Below are 23,716 nucleotides of genomic sequence, written 5' to 3'. Positions count from 1 at the left end.
ATATATATATATATATATATATATATATATATATATATATATATATATATATATATACCTGGCTAAATCGATATGTTTTCCTCTACTATACGACACATAATCAGCAATGCAATTCTGAAACTCAGTAAGAGGAGTAATAATGCATGTATCTGTGCTTAGTAAATTACGATTTGCAAGGATGCTCAGAGACTCTGGTTGACTTCTTTCATGTTCATGAACATTTTCATTGTTGATGACTTCGCCCTTGGTAGTGTCACCACTATCAACCAGATTATGCTCATTTATACTCTTGTCGTTTGTATTACTCACATCTGTCATGTTCTCATTCTTCTCAGAAGCATCATAGCTATCTGGTATAATATTCCCTTCTTTACAACCTACCTCCATTCTTCTCTTCTTAACCATAACAGTCTCATTGTTGTCAGGGACACCAATATCATCGGTACTCTTCTCTTTCTTTCCAACTACCTCATCTTCTATCTTCTCATCCCCAACAGTCTCATCACCCTCGTAGAATTCTTCATCAGACGAATCCAGTTTCTTTGGGAAGGGCTTCTCTTGATACTGCTTCACCTTTGTTAAAACGTCATCACAAACAATGTTACACTTGGATGAAACCAAAGTGCAAAGATATTTGATTCTCAATATTCGAAGTCCATCCATCTACAAAAGTTAAAATATCTTTAAGATAGGTAACTTGTAAACAAGAATGTGCTTTTAATACTTTAAGCAAGATCATTTAATTAAACCAAAAGTACATTTACAATTATTGGATATAAATTGTTTAGAAACTTACGTTGTTTTTTGTCAACCCACAAGTCCAATACTGACCCCCCTTGTACGTTTCCATGTGTTTCATTGTGTAAATACCACAGTCAACAACATTTTGATGGTTTCTCTAAGGCATTTTCAATGCAGCAGGCTCCATTGCTCTTACTCTTTCCTTCAAATCACCAATGTCATTGAAATATTCTGCCAAAGCATTACGCTGCATGGAAAAATTCAGACCAAACTATATAGAGAGACCGTGCAAAAAATATGACATTGTAAAAGAAAAAATAACCAATGAAAGGCAACTGAACAATTACCATATTCCAAGGTTTGTTTCCATAACGAGTTTTTGGGGTTTCATCATGCTGTTGATTATCAAGAATGACAAACTTGTTCTTCTCCATATTGAATACGAACAGGTAAAAATGCTTGTCGGATATTATTGGGAAAAAAAACTGTTTTATATAAGAAATGATTAGAAGATACAACAGACATAAAATTAGCAATGAGAAAACACTTTGTATTGACTATATATATTGTTTGAGCTAACCATATCAACTTTTGTCACATCAATAATCCCAAAGATGATTTAACTCATTTCTAAAATGCCTCTTGAATACTTCCAGTTCTCTTTCAAATTTGAATTCTTCCTTTGCCCTTGAAATTCTTGTCACACACAAACATAATATTGTTCTATTAATATACACTTGTATAACATAAAATTATTGTAATATAGAATGAAATAAAATTTTACATACAAATACGAGGGTTGAAGCAAAGAATCGACGTGGTCTTAAGATTTTCTTTCAAGTTCATTGAAATTCAAGTAAGTGACCAACAATCAACCACAAATCTCTGCTATATACCGAGGTGGTTTTAGAGATGCAAAAAGATATCGGGTACCCACGACATTCTTAAACTCAAAGAGCTTCTCACCGGTTCGGACGTTACACAAAACAAGTCAGTTAATTACACATATGTACATTATCTTTATTAATAATGCACATAATACCCAAACGAAATGTACAGAATGATTAAATAAAAGGAACATAATGAGTAGAATAAAATATACCTAGCAAGAACAGTGCCTTTTCCCTTGGTGTAGTAGACATAGTCTGCAATACAGTGCTGAAACTTAGATGGCTCTGTACATGGGTCAGTGTCTCCTCTTAGTAAATCAAGTTCAGTACTAATATCTAAGCTTGGATTGGGAGTGGTTGCCTTGGGTTCTTCACTATAATCTTCAGATAACATGCTACATACAAGGGTATTTATAAGATTATCCGTATTGGTTTCTTCCTCATTTTCCGCGTCACTATCAACATAAAGATGCTTCGAATCATTTCGTACATTTTTGTCATCATCTTTCTTGTTGTCAACATTCCCATTTTCACACTCCCCTTCTGACACCTCTTTCTTGTTGTCACACTCCCCTTTTGACACCTCTTTCTTGTTGTCTTCATTCCCATTTTCAACCTCAACTGATTCAACTTTGTTTTCTTCTGACTCTCCTTTTGACACCCCTTCCTTGTTATCTTCATTCCCATTGTTAACTAATTCACCTTCTTTTCTCAATGCACAAGGCTTCTGGAATAGTTGAAATGTATCAAATTAAAGAACAATACACTTAAGCACCAAGTTAACATAATATAAGAAAAAATATGATCAACATATTTACCTTTTTGTATGTATAAAAAATCAGCCTCTTCAATGACATGCTTTCAACCTGAATACTATTTTTTAAAGTTATGTTTACATTATTCAAAGCTTCAACAACCAAAGGATGATTACTAACATCAATCTCAAGCAGAACAAGATCTGGAATATCAAAGAACATTAATACCAACAGAACTTTCACTATCACGGAGTCATGCTCATTTGACAAATTGAGTAAACTAAATGCATGATCACAGAGCTTACGAGCAGTCCTGTTCTCCTTAATTATTGATGCTCCTTTTTCTAACTTAGCCTTAACAGATGATATGTTCTGAGCTAAACTAGTTATACATTTAGCAAGATCAAGAATATACTCCTCCGTGTAGTCCTTTGTTTGATAGACAGATTCGACACCTGTATTGTCAACTAACTCCTCCATTGGTGCTTCCAACTTACCATTTCCAAACATACCGCTTTTCATCTCATCCTTCTCTCTCGATGTTAACAAACTACTAGTCCAACCTACCAACGTATAATAATCTCTTTCAACTTTTCGTTCCACATGAACAACGCGATCAACATAGATAAGCTGCAAAAAAAAAAAAAAAAAAAAAATAATTACAAGAGAATGAAAACGTACCTTCCAATGTTAAATTAATTTATGAACTTCAAATATATTTTTTGGGACTTTTTACCTCCAAAAACAACAGTGGCCCGCCGAAGTGAGTCTCCTTTTCCACCAACTCAATCTTGCTTTCTTGCAAACTTTTTAACAAAAAGGAACACCAATTGTAATCTTTGATTTCATCAACATTCATCAACGATTTTAAAACATGATGATTAACCAAAGGCTTTTGCGTGTTTCTCATTAGCAAAGAAACAACAAACACAACAAAGTTAACCTTGAATTCATCACCACCATGATCATGATTTATCAACCAATTCTCAAGCGTTTTGAGTGGAACTTGTCCATCTTTTATACCAAATTGTTGCTTCCATTTGCCATAAAACTCTTGAAACTCTTCGATTCAAGATGAGTTTTGGATAATTCAACTGTTTTAGGGCCTATTGGAAATCCAAATGTTGATCTTACATCAGAAACCTTCAAGTACAACTTCTCACCATCAAGAAGATCGATACAGTTTTGGTATGGGTTATACTGCTTAATTAACCAGTACCCAAGCTTTAAAGGAATGGAACGAACTCTTAACCAAAACAGCCCACTAAATCCAATCTCTTCTAGCGCGCACCACTTTTCGTATGACAAACGTTCAACTACCTCAACTACTCCTGTAGGAGACATTCTCGTATATGCACTTTTAAACGAAGAGAAATCAAACTTCTGCTTACACTTGGAACCCAATACCATCTTATTACTTACTTTACCCTTTTGAGGACTTTCTTTCTTTACAGTAACAATTTGTTTATTAACAGAAACAATTTGTTTCTTAACTGCAAGATCATCGTCACTTTCTTCATTTATCTTCTTTGCGAAAGATTTTATAGACTTAGATTTACTATTAATAGTAGCAGATTTACGCTTTCTTGTAAATGGAGAACACTCATTTTTACCATCAGTGGAACTTTCAGTTGGTGAAAAAATAAAAGTAACTTTTCTCCGCTTTTCGATTTTTTATCTTCCCGCTCCATAGTCTCGTAATAATAAAATGAAATTACGAAACAAGTACGATAATCAAAGAATTATCTAATTTTAGGAAATGTACATTAATCGCAAATATAATGTTCTTTTAGATGATTCAGAACAACTTCTATATTAATAACAAACGGCACATTAATTTAAGCTGAATGTCCATTATATTATTACTTTCAATTAAAAACCCAAAAATTCACAATTAGAGATAATCATCAGTTACCTAATTTTACGAAATGTACATTAATAACAAATATAATGTTCTTTACATATTTCAGAACAGTTCCTATATTAAAAACAGACGGCATATTATTTTAAACTGAATGTATTATATTATTACATTCAATTGAAAATATAAAATTGACATGTAGAAATAATCACCAGTTACCTAATTTTAGGAAATGTACATTAGTCACAAAGATAATGTACTTTTAGATGATTCATAAAGATTTCTCTATTAAAAACAATACGCACATTAATTTAAAGCTGTATGAACAATATATATTATTTCCTTCAATTAAAAATTCAAAATTAACAGAAACTAGAAAGTAAATGTTAAAAGAATACTTCAGAGATATAAAATTGGGGAAGAACAATGCGAATGTGTTTCTAAAGGTAGAAAAAATAATTCATGCACATTAATCCGAATTAATTTTTAACAGTAAAGCAGTATAAATATCAGAAATCAAAACATCAAAATTATACTGCTATTGAACAATTAAGTGATCCAAATTAAACATTATATTAAGTTATGATAGAGAAGAAACGAAATTGAAAAGAAAATACCTTAGTATAACGGAGGAAATTGGGCGTAACTTCAAAATTATACTGCTGTTGAACAATTCTCCTATGACAACGTCTATACTGGTAATGTAAAACGACTGAGCTAAAAACTGGTTACTACTTTTTTTTTTACTCCGTTTCTTTTTTCTTGTAGGTAGTTAGTTACTATTGTAATGTAACTGTTAAAAAATAAAGAAAATGATAAATACATTTAATACCCTAAAATAGTTAGTTAGTTACCTTGAAGCTTGGCCACTGCAGTCCCCGAAAGGGGTGGCTTACATGCTCCATGTGTTGGTGCGAGAATGCATGGACCCGGGGGGATTCAACCCCCTCGTCAACATATTTTTTTTTTTTTAAAAAAAAAACGACACCCGACGGACCAAGTAAACCTTTTTTTTTTTTTTTTTTTTTTTTTTTAGTATAACAGGGGCGGGGGGAACGGGACGAGAAAGAGTTTAGAGTTGGATTAAGCGGATCCTTGCTTCTCATTTGAAGGGGGTAAGACAAAAAGACACCCTAGAGGGACCGAGTGAACCCTTTTTGGGGGGGCCGGGTATCCTAAAACGGGACGGGAAAGGGTTTAGGGTTTGATTAGGCGGACCGCTACCGCGGATCCCCCTAATCAAACCCTAAACCCTTTCCCTTGGTTGTCATTCGAAGGCGGCAAGACAAAAAGACACCCTAGAGGGGACGAGTGAACCCTTTTTTGGGGGGCCGGGTATCCTAAAACGGGACGGGAAAGGGTTTAGGGTATGATTAGGCGGACCGCTACCGTGGATCCCCCTAATCAAACCCTAAACCCTTTCCCTTGGTTTTCATTCGAAGGCGGCAAGACAAAAAGACACCCTGGAGGGGACGAGTGAACCCTTTTTTGGGGGGCCGGGTATCCTAAAACGGGACGGGAAAGGGTTTAGGGTTTGATTAGGCGGACCGCTACCGCGGATCCCCCTAATCAAACCCTAAACCCTTTCCCTTGCTTCTCATTCGAAGGCGGCAAGACAAAAAGACACCCTAGAGGGGACGAGTGAACCCTTTTTTGAGGGGCCGGGTATCCTAAAATGGGACGGGAAAGGGTTTAGGGTTTGATTAGGCGGACCGCTACCACGGATCCCACTAATCAAACCCTAAACCTTTTCCCTTGGTTATCATTCGAAGGCGGCAAGACAAAAAGACACCCTAGAGGGGACGAGTGAACCCTTTTTGGGGGGCCGGTATCCTAAAACGGGACGGGAAAGGGTTTAGGGTTTGATTAGGCGGACCGCTACCGCGGATCCCCCTAATCAAACCCTAAACCCTTTCCCTTGCTTCTCATTCGAAGGCGGCAAGACAAAAAGACACCCTAGAGGGGCCGAGTGAACCCTTTTTGGGGGGTCGGGTATCCTAAAACGGGACGGGAAAGGGTTTAGGGTTTGATTAGGCGGATCGCTACCGCGGATCCCCCTAATCAAACCCTAAACCCTTTCCCTTGCTTCTCATTCGAAGGAGGCAAGACAAAAAGACACCCTAGAGGGGACGAGTGAACCCTTTTTTGGGGGGGGGGGGTATCCTAAAACAGGACGGGAAAGGGTTTAGGGTTTGATTAGGCGGACCGCTACCGCGGATCCCCCTAATCAAACCCTAAACCCTTTCCCTTGGTTTTCATTCGAAGGCGGCAAGACAAAAAGACACCCTAGAGGGGACGAGTGAACCCTTTTTTGGGGGGCCGGGTATCCTAAAACGGGACGGGAAAGGGTTTAGGGTTTGATTAGGCGGATCGCTACCGCGGATCCCCCTAATCAAACCCTAAACCTTTCCCTTGCTTCTCATTCGAAGGCGGCAAGACAAAAAGACACCCTAGAGGGGACGAGTGAACCCTTTTTTGGGGGGCTGTGTATCCTAAAACGGGACGGGAAAGGGTTTAGGGTTTGATTAGGCGGACCGCTACCGCGGATCCCCCTAATCAAACCCTAAACCCTTTCCCTTGCTTATCATTCGAAGGCGGCAAGACAAAAAGACACCCTAGAGGGGACGAGTGAACCCTTTTTTGAGGGGCCGGGTATCCTAAAACGGGACGGGAAAGGGTTTAGGGTTTAATTAGGCGGACCGCTACCGCGGATCCCACTAATCAAACCCTAAACCTTTTCCCTTGGTTTTCATTCGAAGGCGGCAAGACAAAAAGACACCCTAGAGGGGACGAGTGAACCCTTTTTTGAGGGGCCGGGTATCCTAAAACGGGACGGGAAAGGGTTTAGGGTTTGATTAGGCGGACCGCTACCGCGGATCCCCCTAATCAAACCCTAAACCCTTTCCCTTGCTTCTCATTCGAAGGCGGCAAGACAAAAAGACACCCTAGAGGGGACGAGTGAACCCTTTTTTGGGGGGCCGGGTATACTAAAACGGGATGGGAAAGGGTTTAGGGTTTGATTAGGCGGACCGCTACCGCGGATCCCCCTAATCAAACCCTAAACCCTTTCCCTTGCTTCTCATTCGAAGGCGGCAAGAAAAAAAGACACCCTATAGGGGACGAGTGAACCCTTTTTTGGGGGGGTCGGGTATCCTAAAACGGGACGGGAAAGGGTTTAGGTTTTGATTAGGCGGACCGCTACCGCGGATCCCCCTAATCAAACCCTAAACCCTTTCCCTTGCTTCTCATTCGAAGGTGGCAAGACAAAAAGACACCCTAGAGGGGACGAGTGAACCCTTTTTTGGGGGGGGGCGGGTATCCTAAAACGGGACGGGAAAGGGTTTAGGGTTTGATTAGGCGGACCGCTACCGCGGATCCCCCTAATCAAACCCTAAACCCTTTCCCTTGCTTATCATTCGAAGGCGGCAAGACAAAAAGACACCCTAGAGGGGACGAGTGAACCCTTTTGGGGGACGGGATTAAAATTAGGGTGCTGAGTATCTTAAAACGGGACAGTGAAGGATTTATGGTTGCATTAGGCAGACAGCGGTCTGCCTAGTTCAACCTCAAACCCATTCCCTTATTTTAAGAGGATAATCTTTGAAAGAAATGCGGGGTTAAAGCTTTGGTACATCGTTACATAGTAATATGGACATTTGTAAAATGTTGAAAGTACATTATAGTTGATCAGTCTTGTAACTGGCTTTACATTAGAAAGGGTCAATTCTAAACAGTTAAAGCTTAGGTAGATGATAATAATTTAGATTCAAATAAACATTCATAATAAACTGCTAATATGTTCTGACAATAATACTTAATGAAAACGCATATGTTTCTAAACTTAACCGCATATTATAATTATACATAAATTAACATCAAAGTTCTTAACCGTTTCTTATTTTTCTTTCGAAAAGATGGATGAACACTGCTCTCACCCTCCAGCAAGTCCTCCTTTAGATGTCTCTTATAACCGTCTATTAATTCCATAGCCTTCACGACTGCTGGCCAAGGTATAGTATTTTCACCATCATGAAGAGCATATGATTCTCGTACAGCTGTGACACCGGTGAGAAATCGACGGTCCATGTCACCTCTGGTACTTGTTTTTGTCTATTAGCTTCAAGTTGTCGGGCTATGCTGTCTCTTTCAGCCGTGATAAACTTCATCTGCGCTTCAACGAATGTCCACCTCTGTTGTAGTGACTTTGCATTCATTTCAGCTATGTCCAGTTTCTCGTACGGCGCTTCGATATTCTTCTAATACTTCGTTTTTACCAAGCACCTCAATAAGATGTTGATCCAGTGAATCTCTTTCACGTTTCGTTTCAGCGAGATCATACTCAACGTTAGCGAGTTTTTGCTCGATATCCGACATTATTTCCACATTGGTAACCGAACTCATATTCTGGTTCAGGCAAAAAATAAACGTATTTTAAAAAGAGTGACAATAAACTTAAGGCAGTATGGGAAGTACCAACTTCAACCATATTTAAGGCCATACTGTAGGGTAAAACAAATTAACGTGGGCTTTCACATTGTATAATCATGCAAAGAGCAAACAATGTTATTGTGAAAAAAACAGATTACAAAGAAAAGGTAAAATAATCTTCTCCTGCAAATATTAAGCACATTGCCAGGTTGAAATATCTACTATACTTAATTTTGGCAAAACGTTCGAGCCACAAATGCAGTTTGATTTTCGACAAAACAACTTTTAATTCGTCTGGGGACTATAGTATATATTTCTTTTCACAAGATTAAAAAACATACTGATTAATCAAATAATACTTATAAATGAAATAATCTGAATGTTATATAGGCTACTATATTACATAAACCAGATCACCTTTTCAAGGGAGTGAAGACGTTTTCTATATGATTATTCCATAGATTTTTTAATTAGCACACTTGTTTAGACAAGTATTTATAGTGAGTTTTATATTTAAACTGATTTTGAAAAAGTCTTGAATGGCTTTTGTAAGTATTTCTAATATTAATTAAATAGTATTGTGTCGTTTACTGTCATTAACATTCAATACATTTTTTATATATGCTATATCAAAGTGCACAACAATATTTCCTATGAACATTATCAATAAAATAAATGTTCTTTTAAAGGCATGACCATGGACATTGGCAGGAATACATTAGATAGAAACATTTATTTGTATGAAATAAATTACCAGAGCATATTACAATTCCATTACTGCATTATTCTTGCAATAATATTCGATATACTTATTTACATGAAGATATGCATTTCTTTTGCAGGAAAAAAATAATAAGAACAAAAAAAAAAAAAAACAGAAATTAGAGTACCTTTTAAGGCAAAAAGACGGTTTGTATGATTATTCCTTAGATTTTTAATTACCACACTAGTTTAGGTAAGTATTTATAGTGAGTTTTATATATAAACTGCTTTGGATAAGAATAGGAGAAGTTACAATTTATGAGTGTAGTATTATTTGTCTTTTCACATGCATTAGTTTACAACTTCCATTTGACACATGTCTCATTTAAGCAAATAATCATGAATAGTGGTGTCTTTTCACCTGAATTATTTTACAACTTGCATCTGAGAGTGTAATTATTAGATGCATTAATTTATATTATTTAATTTAATGGTACATTGTTAATGCACGTAATGGACATTGTAAATACAAAGATGGGGACAATTCTTTTCATGATGTATCGAAAATTCAAAAATTACAAAAGGTACTACATCAATATAATGAAATATCATTAACAAATAAGAGAATGTACTTATATTCTTATATTCTGAATGGACATTGAAAATCAACATTAGGTACAAGGGGTATGAGGTAAATATAAAACTTATACTCAAATGTACCTCAGCTGTTTATATATAATATTACTCGGTTTGATTTAATAGAATAAAAGCAAGTTCGACCGCTGGTCGGGAAATTGACGTTGGGATAGAGTCAAAATCTTCTTCTTCACACCTCTACAACAACAAGATTTTCTAACTCGGGTGCCAAATGATATTGAAACAGGTGCAATGTCCTCCTTGTTAAGAGATTGTCTGTCAAGTAACAAAGACACCTTCGGAAAACCACTACATTATCCCTGGTAGTCGTTCTAACCCCAAATGAAATGCTTGTCTGTAATCTGCTTTCATATTCCTCTCTTAAACGGGCTTCCTCATTGTGTAAGATAAACATCTTAGCCCAACACTTGCATACTTTGCTTCCATGTTATGTTTGTCGACTTGATTAACTTTTTGAAAGATTTGTAGCATATAAGTTTCATCTTGTAGTACTTGTGTTTTTGCATAGTTATCCTCCACCCCTGCAATTATGGCGTCCTTCCCATTGAATAGCCATCCTAGCATTGTCTTCTTTGCATCAAGATGATGTGCAATGAATTGTTTTCTGTCTTCCTCTTCAGAATTTGTTACCAATCCCAAGCAAAATAATGACATGATTTGCTCGTAGACATTTAAAATGGTTATGCCAAAATGTTCATTGGACGATAGCATTTAGAACATCATACCGTAAACTTTAAAAACACTATTAATTAAACGATGAACACTCGTGAGCAATATTCGAAATTGAGTAAATTGTACAATTAGTATTTTAATTTACCTATTACTCGTATTTCATATGTTGTACACAATTTTCGTACTTGCCCCAATTATCCCAACACACGTAAAATCTCACACAATTGTAATCAATAAATAACATCCCATTAAACTTGACATGAACATCCAATTAAATTGAAAACGATGAAAATGTAACCAACAAATGAGGCGTGATTTTCAGGTGATTTTGTCAATGATTTAAATCAACCAAGTATAATTACCTAAGAAATACACCAATAGAATGGACGAAATTCAGGACAATTTAGTAAATGAACGTGATTACCTGGCAATGAAGAAGTATTGAAAACGAAGGTGGAGTATAACCAAAATTTATGGAGAAGTTACCTAATACTCCATAGTTGAAAGAACTATTTTCTTTGGAAAGATTGTTTGAAAGAAGTATTCCTTTTATCTATTTTAGATTTACACCTAATTGTGTGTTTTATAATTGAACATAAATTGGCTATACTTCCATAATAGGGTATTATTAGGACCACCCTAGATTTACGTGTGTTGGGGTTATTTGGGCAAGTAGGAAAATTGTGTGCAACATATGATATACTTTTTTGTTAAATTAAAATACTACGTACTAATTGTACATATTTACTCAATTTCGAATATTGCTATTAGTGTATATGGAGTATATTTTTTTGTTTTCCTTAAAATGAACATTCTTGTATTAAAATGACCACGCACGATATAAATTAATTGTATCAATTGTGAGATCCTAAAGCAAGAAAGTTACACAGGATGTAAAATTGTTTTCCTTAAAATGAACATTCTCGTATTAAAGCAAGAAGATCATTGATTTTGGTGAACATTTGTTTTCTTTAAAATGGACAACTGATCATTATAGAATGTACATTATAACACGTACCTTGGGTGAATGCACATCCAAAGACAACTTCGATGTACATACGCCAAAGATCAAAAGTACAAAAGCAAACTAATAAATCATATTCAGGAACTATTTGTGAATGTCGTTACATGCTAATGCATGTCTAATAATGGTGTTACGATGTTTGTTGTGCTCAAATGTTAGTAGCGTGCATAGGTACTTGAATCTCAGCATTGTCAACGATCTCATCTGCAAAAAAAAAAAAAACATGAAATTAGAATTTAATAACCAACAAAATAACATTGATTTGTTCTAAATAAGTTACAATTAAAATGTAAAACTCACATCAATTTTGGACAGTCCACAGTCCCAAGTGGCTATTCCCATAAATGTTTCCATGTGCCTCATGGTGTAAATACCACAGTCAAAAATATTTCTGTTATTTCTCCATGGAAGCATTGCTATTGTAGGATCCATGCCCATTACTATATTACTTTTCTCCATAGTTGATTGATTTTCACCCAAAAACCGTGCAAAAGCATCACCCTGTAACACAATAATAAAAATTAGACGAGATGAACCATAATATACATGAATTTACCAATGCAAGTGAACGATAATAATTCATAGTTGAGGAGAATGTAAATTTACCAGTTCAAGTACACTATCACCATACTCTTCTAAGACACTCCCCCTTCTAATGCGGTTGTCAAGAATAATGAGACATTTCCTTGGCAGGTCGAAAACGTACAACACAAAATGATTCTCAAGTGCAATAGGGAAGAAGAACTAGCATCAGGGAAAGAAACAATTGTAAGTTCACTGACAAATAAAGGTTAATTTCATGTTAAGTAATAGCACATTTTGAAAACTTTGACAAGACATTCACCGACTTCTATTTAAATAGACTACTACAAAGAATAATTTGATTTAATTTCAATTACTAAATGAAGTGAGGGACTCACTAGTTCAATGGATGGAAGATCAATCCACTCAAACTCATTTAATTCTACTTCGATGCGGCGCTTGAAAGGTTTGTAACGATGATCATTAATAGAAGCACCTGTGTTCTTCATTAATAACAACTGCACAATGAAGATAAAATTTTAGTAATGTGAAAATGTTGGAAATAGTAAACTGAAACACATGAAAACAATAACCAAACTTACATATGTAAGTGTACTAAAAAAGAATCGTGTGGGATTGGTTGGATTCCCATCCTTTTCTTTGTAGTTTAGATATGCCGACCAAGAATCTATGACAAAGCTTGAGATATAGTGATACGGTTTTAATGACAACAGTTGATCCCAACCAAGGACATTATTTTTGAACTCAAATAACGTATTATCGCACAAAAAACAATAATAGAATTATGATTAGCGGAGATATGTAAAGATGAACTATGTAAATGAATATAAAATATTAAATCTTCTGTATGTAATTACCAACTGTTATCCACAGAGCCGTGGCCGAAACACATAATTTGAAATCCGATATTGCATTGATGTCAAAGGTATGAAGGGATTCGTGTCGTCAATAGCATCAAGGAGAGGTTCACAGGAAGGACTCTTACTAAAATGATATTGATTCCCCTGTTTTTGGATATAAAGATGGACGATCACAGACAATTTCTTTTTTTTTTTACCCCGCTCTGGTGCTGCATAAACAGAAGAGTCCTCATCTTCTGGGAACACACCTAAACCGAATGACACAAAGAGCGTTTGTAGGCGCATCCTTATTCCTTTCAGCAATTAATTTTCTCACTTTACGAAGAGCCGCTATGTGTTTGCTAGCGAGAAGTGGGTTGTTTGTTGAAAACCCGGTCTGTTTGATATGACGTTTGAATTGGTGTTTCATTAAATGAGCAAGAATTTCTATCGGTGGCACTTCGCACATGCCTTATTCCTAAGGTAGCCCTAACAATGTCATGTTTGTCCCTCACATTCTGTTTAATGCGTGGCCAGTTACAAGATGGATCAACAATCCCATCTTCAATGGGGCTGTCAGGAACATCAATCAACAAAGGATAAGAGGAGTTTTTTAAGATGCTACACGAAGTGCGGCGAACTCTAGGACGATTAACAATCTCGTCTATTGTAGGGTCAGTTTCAACATCAATTATCGCAACAGAAGAATTTTTTTTTGTCAACTGTTTGTAAAGTATGACAAATGCTAGGATGATGTACTACTCCTATTGTAGGACTGTCAGAAACTTCAATTATCTCAGCAGAAGAAGAGTCTGTGGTGAATCTTGATGGTGGTTGACAAACAAGAGGTGAATCAGACTGATTTGCACAACCATAGTGACATCTGTGTTCTTGATTTTAAATGTTATTTTTTTTAAAAAATAAAAAGAAAAAAAAACATATAAGACAGAAACATAAAGCCTTTAAAAATACAGATATCCAGAAAGAACATGCTAAACATTAAGAAAGTACATGAAGAAAATACATTCTAAATATTAAGCCATAGCAAAGAACATCAAAATTATTAGGAAATAATGTGTACAAATTCCGACATATTAATATGAAGCACATGTATCCAGAAAGTAAATGCTAAACATTAGTAACAAACTACATCAAAATCATTAGCAAACAATTCGTATAAATTCCGACATATTGATATGAAGGACACGTATCCAGAAAGTAAATGCTAAACATTAAAAAAGTACATGAAGAAAATACATCCTAAACATTTAAAAATATTAAGCCATAGGAAAGTACATCAAAATCATTAGGAAACAATGCGTATAAATTTAGACATATTGATGCACCTGAGAAATAATAGTAGGACTGATTTATAATGAACATCTTCGAACATTAACAGCTAAGGAAACTATGTTAAATTCAAAGCGTATGAAAAGTAAACACATTTGTTTTTAGCAAATAATTAAAGGCAAAGAGTATAACCTTCATTCCGATAGAGAGCGATAAGAGTAAATGAACGATCTGAGAATGAGAAAACGTGCGTCTTGTACAATTTAATTGACAAGTTTATCAAAAAGTAATAAGATATTAAAGAGAAGAAGTTTAAAGTGGCGGTTTTTTTAAAAAAATTGGGTCATACTATAATTCCACAAGTCCATTTTTTATTTTATTTTTCTTTTTTTGTTTATTCCAACTACTAGAACCATTTGAAACTCTACTTTTATATACCCATTTTATAATTTAAAACTTCAGATTAGGTCAAATTAGGATATATGGCCATTTAACACAATGGTAATGTTATAATTTGTCAATGTATTTTCTAAAAGTTCTAAATGTACTTTTTTGACATTCATAATGGGACGGGAAAGCGTTTAGGGTTGCATTAGGCAGACCGCTACCGCGAATCCACCTAATCCAACTCTAAACCCTTTCCCTTATGTGTGGTTTGTATAGCCGCAAGACCAAAAGACACCCAACAAGGGGCGAGTGAATCCATTTTTTGGGAAGGGATTAAAAATAGATCTTTGACAGTTTATTAAACAGGTTTTCCTGTTTACACTGTATATATTATGTAATTTATCTAAACAGTTTAATTAAAATGTCCATTATCTATATTCATAATGTGCATGTTTTGATAATTAGGTGCAACTAAAATATCATTAAGCACTGTTTGGAAAATGTACATTATATTATATTTAAAGGTACATTAAATTATTTTAAAAAGAACATGAAATATTAATTAAATTGTAATGCATGTGATCGTTTAATAAGATAGAAAACTTCAAAAGTTCATTCATATACTTAGATTATGATGTCGCTATAGATAGATCTTTGACGTGATTTTAGACCTATTTCCCTGTTTTCAATGTATAATAAAAATAAATGTGCTTTCAATTTAATTCAAATGTCCATTATGTATGTTTATAATGTGCATGTACTGTTTTACAAAAGAGATTTAAAAGCAGACCTGAAATGTACATTATATTATTTTGCTAATTCAGTACATCATAAGTCGCTATTCAAGGAGATAATAATGTTCAAGTAAATAGCACGCCAAAAATAGACAAAAAAGTACTTTAATTAAGTGCAACAAAACATTGGTTCACAAATTTAACATTTTGCTTATGCAATTACAAATCATTACACATACTAACGTACACTAGAATTTAAAACATCATACTACATGAACAGGGATCTCATCAGACAAATTCTAACATACTGCGTAGATAATATCTGAACATTAAATGTAATCACTAGCTTTAGAGAAATGACCCTTCTTCGCATGATCAGCAACAGTTTCATGGCAATCGTTGTGCTCGAACATAGGTAATGTGCATAGATATTTGTATCGTAACACTTTAAGCACGCTCCGCTGCAAAACAGAAGCCAGCAATTAACAAGATAGGCAAAACACAATGAACATGAATTTCTTTAAAATAAGAACCAACACTCACATCATTTTTCATCAAGCCACATTTCCAAGAGATTAATCTCATAAATGTTTCCATGTGTCTCATTGTGTATATACCACAGTCATCAACATTGTAGTTATTTCTCCAACTAAGCTTTGCAACAATGGGATCCATAGCCAACACAATGTTGCTAGAGTCGGAAGTTTTTGGGTTCTCACCCAAAAACCTTCCAAAAGCATCAATCTATGACAAAAGATTGTAAACCAGTGTTAAGCGTGACTAATAGTCAAAAGTCAATAGAACAACAAAAATGTGTCAAATTCAAACATACTGTTAACAGTGGAGATACACCATATTTCTTGATGGCATCTTCATCTGAGAGTGAGTTGTCAAGAATGACGAAACGCTTCCTCACCAGGTCAACCACGTATAAGGAAAAGCGTTTCTCGTGTACAATTGGGAAAAAAAAACTGAAATTACAAAACAAATGACGTACAACCATAAGTACAGTCAAACTCTTCAAAGGGTACATTTTAACTAATCATGAAGCACATGTAAAAAATGAGAACTGTACATTGCAATATAAAGTGACCTTATTTAATACAAACGCAAAGAAAATTCCCTTTGACTCAAGCAGTTGAAATAAAACAAAAGCAGAATGCAGACATGGAATGATAGTATGACTCATGGTCTATGTTCCCAACGTGTGCATATAGTTACAACTGCTCATGCATATAAGATATTCCCCACATTGAGAAATTACAACATTAACATTGTAAATATTTAAAAAGTACATTTAGGACGTTTAGAAAGTACATTGAGAAATTATAGCATTAACATTGTGTTAAATGGCCATTTATCCTACTTTGGCCTAATCTGAATATTTTTAATATAAAATGGGTATATACAAGTTGAGGTTCAAATGAGTTTAGTAGTTGGAATTAATCAAAAAAAGAAAGAACTTACGCGATAATAGTATGTCTCAATTTTTAAAAAATGCAATACAACAATGGCAAAGAAAATTGCAAAGTATGTCTAGCAAATAATAACAACTTACGAGTGCGATAGAAGCTATTTCTATTCCCGGAAAAAGCTGCAACTCCATTTTTGCACGAGCCTCGAATAATTCATAAATTTTTTCATCACTTAAACCTGGGCTGGGTTTCGCTAATACAGACTGCATGGGAAAGTAACTAAAGAGGGAAGTACAATATTTCAAAATACATATTACACACAGCATTTAAGAGTGTATGTAAATGTACTTACATACACAATCGTGGTAAAAAAGAACCGCTTCGGAGTACCAAGATTGTTTTCTTCCTCTTTACAATTCAAATATGATGACCATCAATCAATGACAACACTCGAAACATGTTGAGACGGCTTTAATGACCACAAATGCATTCGCGTTGCAAAATAAGTCTTGTACGAATATAAGTGCTCACTAGAGCAAAAAATATAACAAATTACTTGTCAGGTGTGAAACAGTGAAAATGACATTCACAAAATGTTAATTTAACAAGTTCACATTTTAGATTACCTGGATTGACGATTGTTAGTGCCCCTCATCATCTTTGAAAACATAATCACCACTTGAAGGTGCACCGCAAAGAAGAGGCGTTAACACATTGGTGTCATCTTGGATAGCGAAAACAACGGATCAAAATGAGATGACTTTGCTTGTTGTTCTTTGGATAGAGGTATATAAGAAGGACTTGCCATGAAATGAACCCTTTTGGTAGCAAGAAGATTCACCAAAGTGACACGGCGATCCCGTTTAACCCCTTTAGTCAGGCTAACCTTGCCTCACTCTCAAGAAAGTCTTTCTCCAACCTTAAATCGAACGAAAATTCACCAGTGACTGGTACAAATGAATTTCTCCACTTAGCACATTGTTCTCTGTGTTTAGCACGAGCAAGTTTCAATTTGTATGCATTTTCAGCTGCATTTGCTACAGCAATAAACTGTTCATCCTCATCTAGTGTGCTGGATTCCCACGGCGGTGCACACGACACATCTTCGGTACCACCACCATATGTCAAATATACAAATTCAGTTGCCGAATGGGCCTGTTTGACACACTCTTCACCTGGGAAACATTGCAAACCAACCGCGTATTTATCATCTAACACAACCATATCTTCCATGACTCTCTTTGTTTGCAAAGTGTAGTCATCTCGCAAACTCCCGGACAAGGCACGTATGAAGGTACATATTTAGTACTATGAAGGTACATCTTTATTACTATGAAGGTACAAATAAAATATTTCAAAGTGAATCTTGAAAAGGAATATTGAATACTTCGAGAATCAATGGATATACCTCCGGAGACGAGTATGAAATTGGAGATTTTGTATCAGTACTAACATCCCTCGACACTCTCCGCACTTTTTCAACCACTTGTCTACATGGATTAGAAAATCTAATTCTTTCCATCAATCGACCTTTTACACGACCAAGACCAAACTGACCAGCTTCCATCTCCTATTTTTCCCTTGAGAAAAGTGCAGCAGATGTCCAATTCAAAAGAGTATAGTAATCTCTTTCTACGAATCGTTTTTCATGGACAACACGGTCAACATAAACAAGCTGCAAGTAAAAACAGGATTATGACTGGAAAATGGCAGGTTTTAAAACCATAATAACTAACAATAAATGTAACCCATAAGATTTGTACCATTAGAAACAGGAGAGGTCCACCAAAGTGATTCTTCTTCCCCTTCTTGACCCAATCCTTTGTGTTATACCGCAAACTCTCCATGACAAATTGACACCAATCAAGCTGACCAATGGCAGACACATTCCTCAGCGATTTTAGTACATGGTGATTGACGAACGGCTTCTGATTGTTGCGCATTAACAAAGACACAGCAAGCACCACAAAATTAATCTTAAATTGATCACTGTAATCATCATGACAAATAATATGCTCTGCAAGGGTCTTGATATCCACTTGACCATCAACATGAAATTGAGCTTTCCAATGCGCGTAAAACGCATCACATTCGCATCTTCATCACTACAAAGATGAAAGTAAAACAGGTTTTCCTCCAATTGGGAGGCCAACAAGATCATGAATACAAGAAGCGAAAACACGAAAGCGCTGTTTATCGTAGAATGATGAAATCCGAATACAGTTGTAGTTCTCAATTAACCAATAACCAAGGCGTAAAGGAAGCCTTGTAACCCTTAGCCAAAACAATGAAGAAAAACCAATCTCTTCCAGAGCACACCATTGGTTGTAATCAAGGTATCGAAGGACATCAACAAAACTTTTAGGTGACATCCTGGTGGTAATACGGGAGAACGTTGGAGTAGGATCATCAACAGTAGGACCGAGGTTGTTCAACCTCGGAGAAATACGGCGTGTAATGACTCCAGGATCGCCTTTGCGCTTCAATAATCGAAAGTAGTTTTGCATGTAATATTAATCGCTTCTTTGTGTTGTACACGTTTCACGAAGAAATGTCCTATCGGTTTTATTGAAATGTACATGATCTACAACAATAATGTGCACGCAATTATGACCTTTTGCATGTGGTCTTAAATTGATGCTACTTACGTTAAAAGTACTTTAAATTCAACAAAAATTCAAAAAAGCACAAATTAGATCAAACTAAAAAACAACAAACAAATCGAAATGTATAAGCAAGTTACAAAATCAACAAACAATGCGACAAATACAAATTTCGATAGCATGCAAATGAAAACACAAATTTCGATTTTAAAAACAATACAACTCAAAATTCATCAATAAAATAAATAATCCTAAGAAAATGAACATAAGAAACATTATTTTAGATTACCGTAGAGTTACATAAATTAAGGACGAAATCAAGAAAAGCTTGAAGCTAAACAATACTCACCTTCATGACGAAATAGGTAAGAGAAAATCCAACTGAAAGACGAAAATGCAACTCCACAGAGAATAAGGAGAGAGAAATAGTTGAAAGCTTAACAAAGAAGGTCGGAATCCATGGTTGAAAGCTTAACGAAGAAGCGCGAGGTAAATTTCAAAGAAAAAGAAAGACAAAGCCCTCAAGTTTTGGTAAAGCGGCGGGTTATAGGCCCTTAGATTAGCCGCGTCAGACAAGATCCAACGACCGACGCGCGTTCTCACGGTTCTCACGCTTGTGCCATTCTCATATGATCCTAAATCTTATTATTATTATTATTATTATTATTATTATTATTATTATTATTATTATTATTATTAATATTATTATTATTATTATTATTATTATTATTATTATTATTATTATTATTATTATTATTATTATTATTATTATTATTATTATTATTATTATTATTATTATTATTATTATTATTATTATTATTATTATTATTATTATTATTATTATTATTATTATTATTATTATTATTATTATTATTATTATTATTATTATTATTATTATTATTATTATTATTATTATTATTATTATTATTATTATTATTATTATTATTATTATTATTATTATTATTATTATTATTATTATTATTATTATTATTATTATTATTATTATTATTACTATTATTATTATTACTATTATTATTATTACTATTATTATTATTATTATTATTATTATTATTATTATTATTATTATTATTATTATTATTCCGTCTTATACATAACTCGTAGAAATATAATGTAATATATATAATTATAAAATACGGGGTATTACACTTTGTAACCCAAAGGTTGATGCATATATACTATTTCATTTAGAGCACCATGCAAAAACGCATTCTTTACATCCGGTTGATAAATAGACCATTTACGAGAAAGAGCCAAACTGAGGACGATACAGATGTAAGCGGGTTTAATTACGGGGTTGGAAGTTTCGCCGCACTCAATACCAACTTGCTGAGTTTTCCCGTCACCTACAAAACGAGCCTTGTGCCTCTCAAAAGAACCATTAGAATTGAACTTATGTCGAGTAATCCACATAGACCTAATAACATTCACATTAGGCGGACGCGGGACGAGTTCCCACATCCCATTGTGTAACGCCCTAAAATAAAGACAATAATATAAAATAACAAAGAATACGTTTTATTTCATATAAAAAAAACTTGAAAACAAATTTATTACATGGCATCACCGCCGTATTTCCTGTACTGGAAATACAAGGCTACATGATCTACACAGCAAACTTAATATTATATACTAGTTATTTTTGAGGTTTTAATTTCTAAAGTGAAACTCACTCCCTTGGTTCCCCAGCATATAAACGTGAAAAAATTTAAATAAACAAAATCAGCCAAAACTGACTCAATATGATCTCAGTTACCTTCAGCGGTCATAAATAAATAATTCTCATTTAATAATTACCAGTACCAGTCTGCTGTTAATTGGATACCCCTGTCATTTTATCATAATATGCAAAATATGGAATGCCGGCCTGCCATTACTGAAGTGAGACACATTACGGAGTAAAACTCCCCTGGGCTAAGCCCTCCTCCATGTACCCAGGATCCCAGGTCTAAGACTTGTGTAAACCGCCTGACACTTTCACCAGTAATAATCAGAACCTTAGTTCACATGGGGTTGTGTCCCCTTCCATGTACACAAGTTAAATTTGTAATGTTGTCCCTCTCCCGTAATCGTATCCTGAATGTAACAAATGGTAAATTGGACATTATATATTAAAAATGAGCATGAAAACGCTATAGTATAATGGACATAAAATTAACATGTGAATGGTATAACAACAATAACATGGACTCTATAATCATTATTTTTATAAATATTTACTTATAATGTCATCTCATTTCAAAAAAATTACTAATTTCTACAAAAAGGGTCCTGAAATCATACCTTTATTATATATACTAGATAATTAAACGTGTATGCTAACTAAGGAGTGTCTGTTATTGTGAGCACCTTTCTTTTCGTGTGTTGGGGTCTATATAAATTGTGATGGGCAAAGGCTATATATATAGACTTGTAAGTCGGTTAAAAGTGCTGTGTTCTAATTTACCTCTTACACATATCTTTTATGCACAAATATTACTTGCTTAGTCATACACATATCTTTTATGTACCATGATATATACTACTTAGTCCATGTAGCTAAATAAATTAATTCTAGATGATTTGTAATCATTATGATTATCTACCATTGGTATTATCCTAAAATGATAGATAAAAATCATAATGTAGTAGGTTATTTGGGTTAATATAAGTAGTTTTTTTTGCTAATTGAGTCTGGTCGAATCTAGTTTAATCGCAACTTGGTCTTTTTTTTAAAAATAAATTAGCTTGACATATCCTATTAGTATTTCCACACAACTATCTGGGGTATTACATTCTACCCTACTTAAAATAAGTTTCATCCCGAAACTTTATTTACCTTGGTTTAGAACATATAGGGATACTTGTTTTTCATTTCTAGCTCTTTTTCCCATGTTGCTTCTGACATATCATGGCGAGACCATAAAACTTTTACCAATGGAATAGTTTTATTACGAAGAATTTTCAACTTTCGATCTAAAATTTGAATTCGTAGCTCCTCATAGGTAAGATCTTACCTAACTTGTAGAGGTGGTATGTCAATAACATGACCAGAATCGGGATATACTTCCTTAAAAGCGAAATATGGAATACGTCATATATCCTTGACAATTCTATTGGAAGATGAAGTCGATATGCTACACTTCCAACTGTTTTATTTATTTCAAAAGGCCATATGTATCTTGGACTCAATTTTCGTTGCTTCCAAAGCATATTACTCCTTTCGTAGGTAATTCTAATGGTCGTCTCTTGAGGTTAGCATAACTCTTTTGACGACTTTGTGTGGTTCGCATTATCTCTCGTATGATTCTTACTTTATCTGTTGTCTCTTGTATCAGATTTGATCCAATTATTTTTGTTTCATTAATATAACTCCAACATAATGGTGTTCTACACCTTTGTCCATACAAAGCCTCATACAGAGCCATACCAATACTAGCTTGATAACTGTTATTGTAAGAAAACTTTATTAAGGGTAAGTGTTGCTCCCATGATCCTTGAAAATCCAAAACACATGATCTTAATAAATCTTCCAAGGTTTGGATGGTTCGCTCACTTTGACCATCTGTCTGTAGGTGGAAGGCGGTTCTAAAGTTAAGCTTAGATCCCATCGCTGTTTGAAAACTTTTCCAGAACTTGGTTAAAAAATTTGTATCTTTGTCCGATATAATGGTTGTGGGAACCCCATATAATCTCACTATTTCTTTTATGTATTTCTTAGCTAATTGATCTGAGTTCCATGAAGTCTTAGTGGCTAAAAAGTGAGCACACTTGGTTAGTCTATCTATTACTACCCATATTTCATTCATTCCTTGAAATGTTAAGGGTAATCCTGTCACAAAATCCATAGCAATTGACTCCCATTTCCAAGTAGGAATATCTAGGGTTTGTAAAAGTCCTCCGGGTCTTTGATGTTCTATTTTAACTTGTTGACAGGTCACACATTTTGAGACAAAATCTGCTATTTCTTGCTTCATATTGCTCCACCAAAATGTATGTCAAACATCTTTATACATCTTGTTTCCCCGGGATATATAGAATATCGTGACTTATGTGCTTCGTTCAAAATCTTTTCCTTGATAATTTTTGAATTTGGTACACAAATTCGATTTTGAAACCAAATCGACCCATCCTCTTGAATCACAAAACCTGGTGCTTTTCCTCTTTGTATATCTTTT

The sequence above is a fragment of the Silene latifolia genome, chromosome X, assembly GCF_048544455.1.
Source record: "Silene latifolia isolate original U9 population chromosome X, ASM4854445v1, whole genome shotgun sequence".
NCBI classification, from domain to species: Eukaryota; Viridiplantae; Streptophyta; class Magnoliopsida; order Caryophyllales; family Caryophyllaceae; genus Silene; species Silene latifolia.
Note: the sequence above shows the minus strand (reverse complement) of the source record.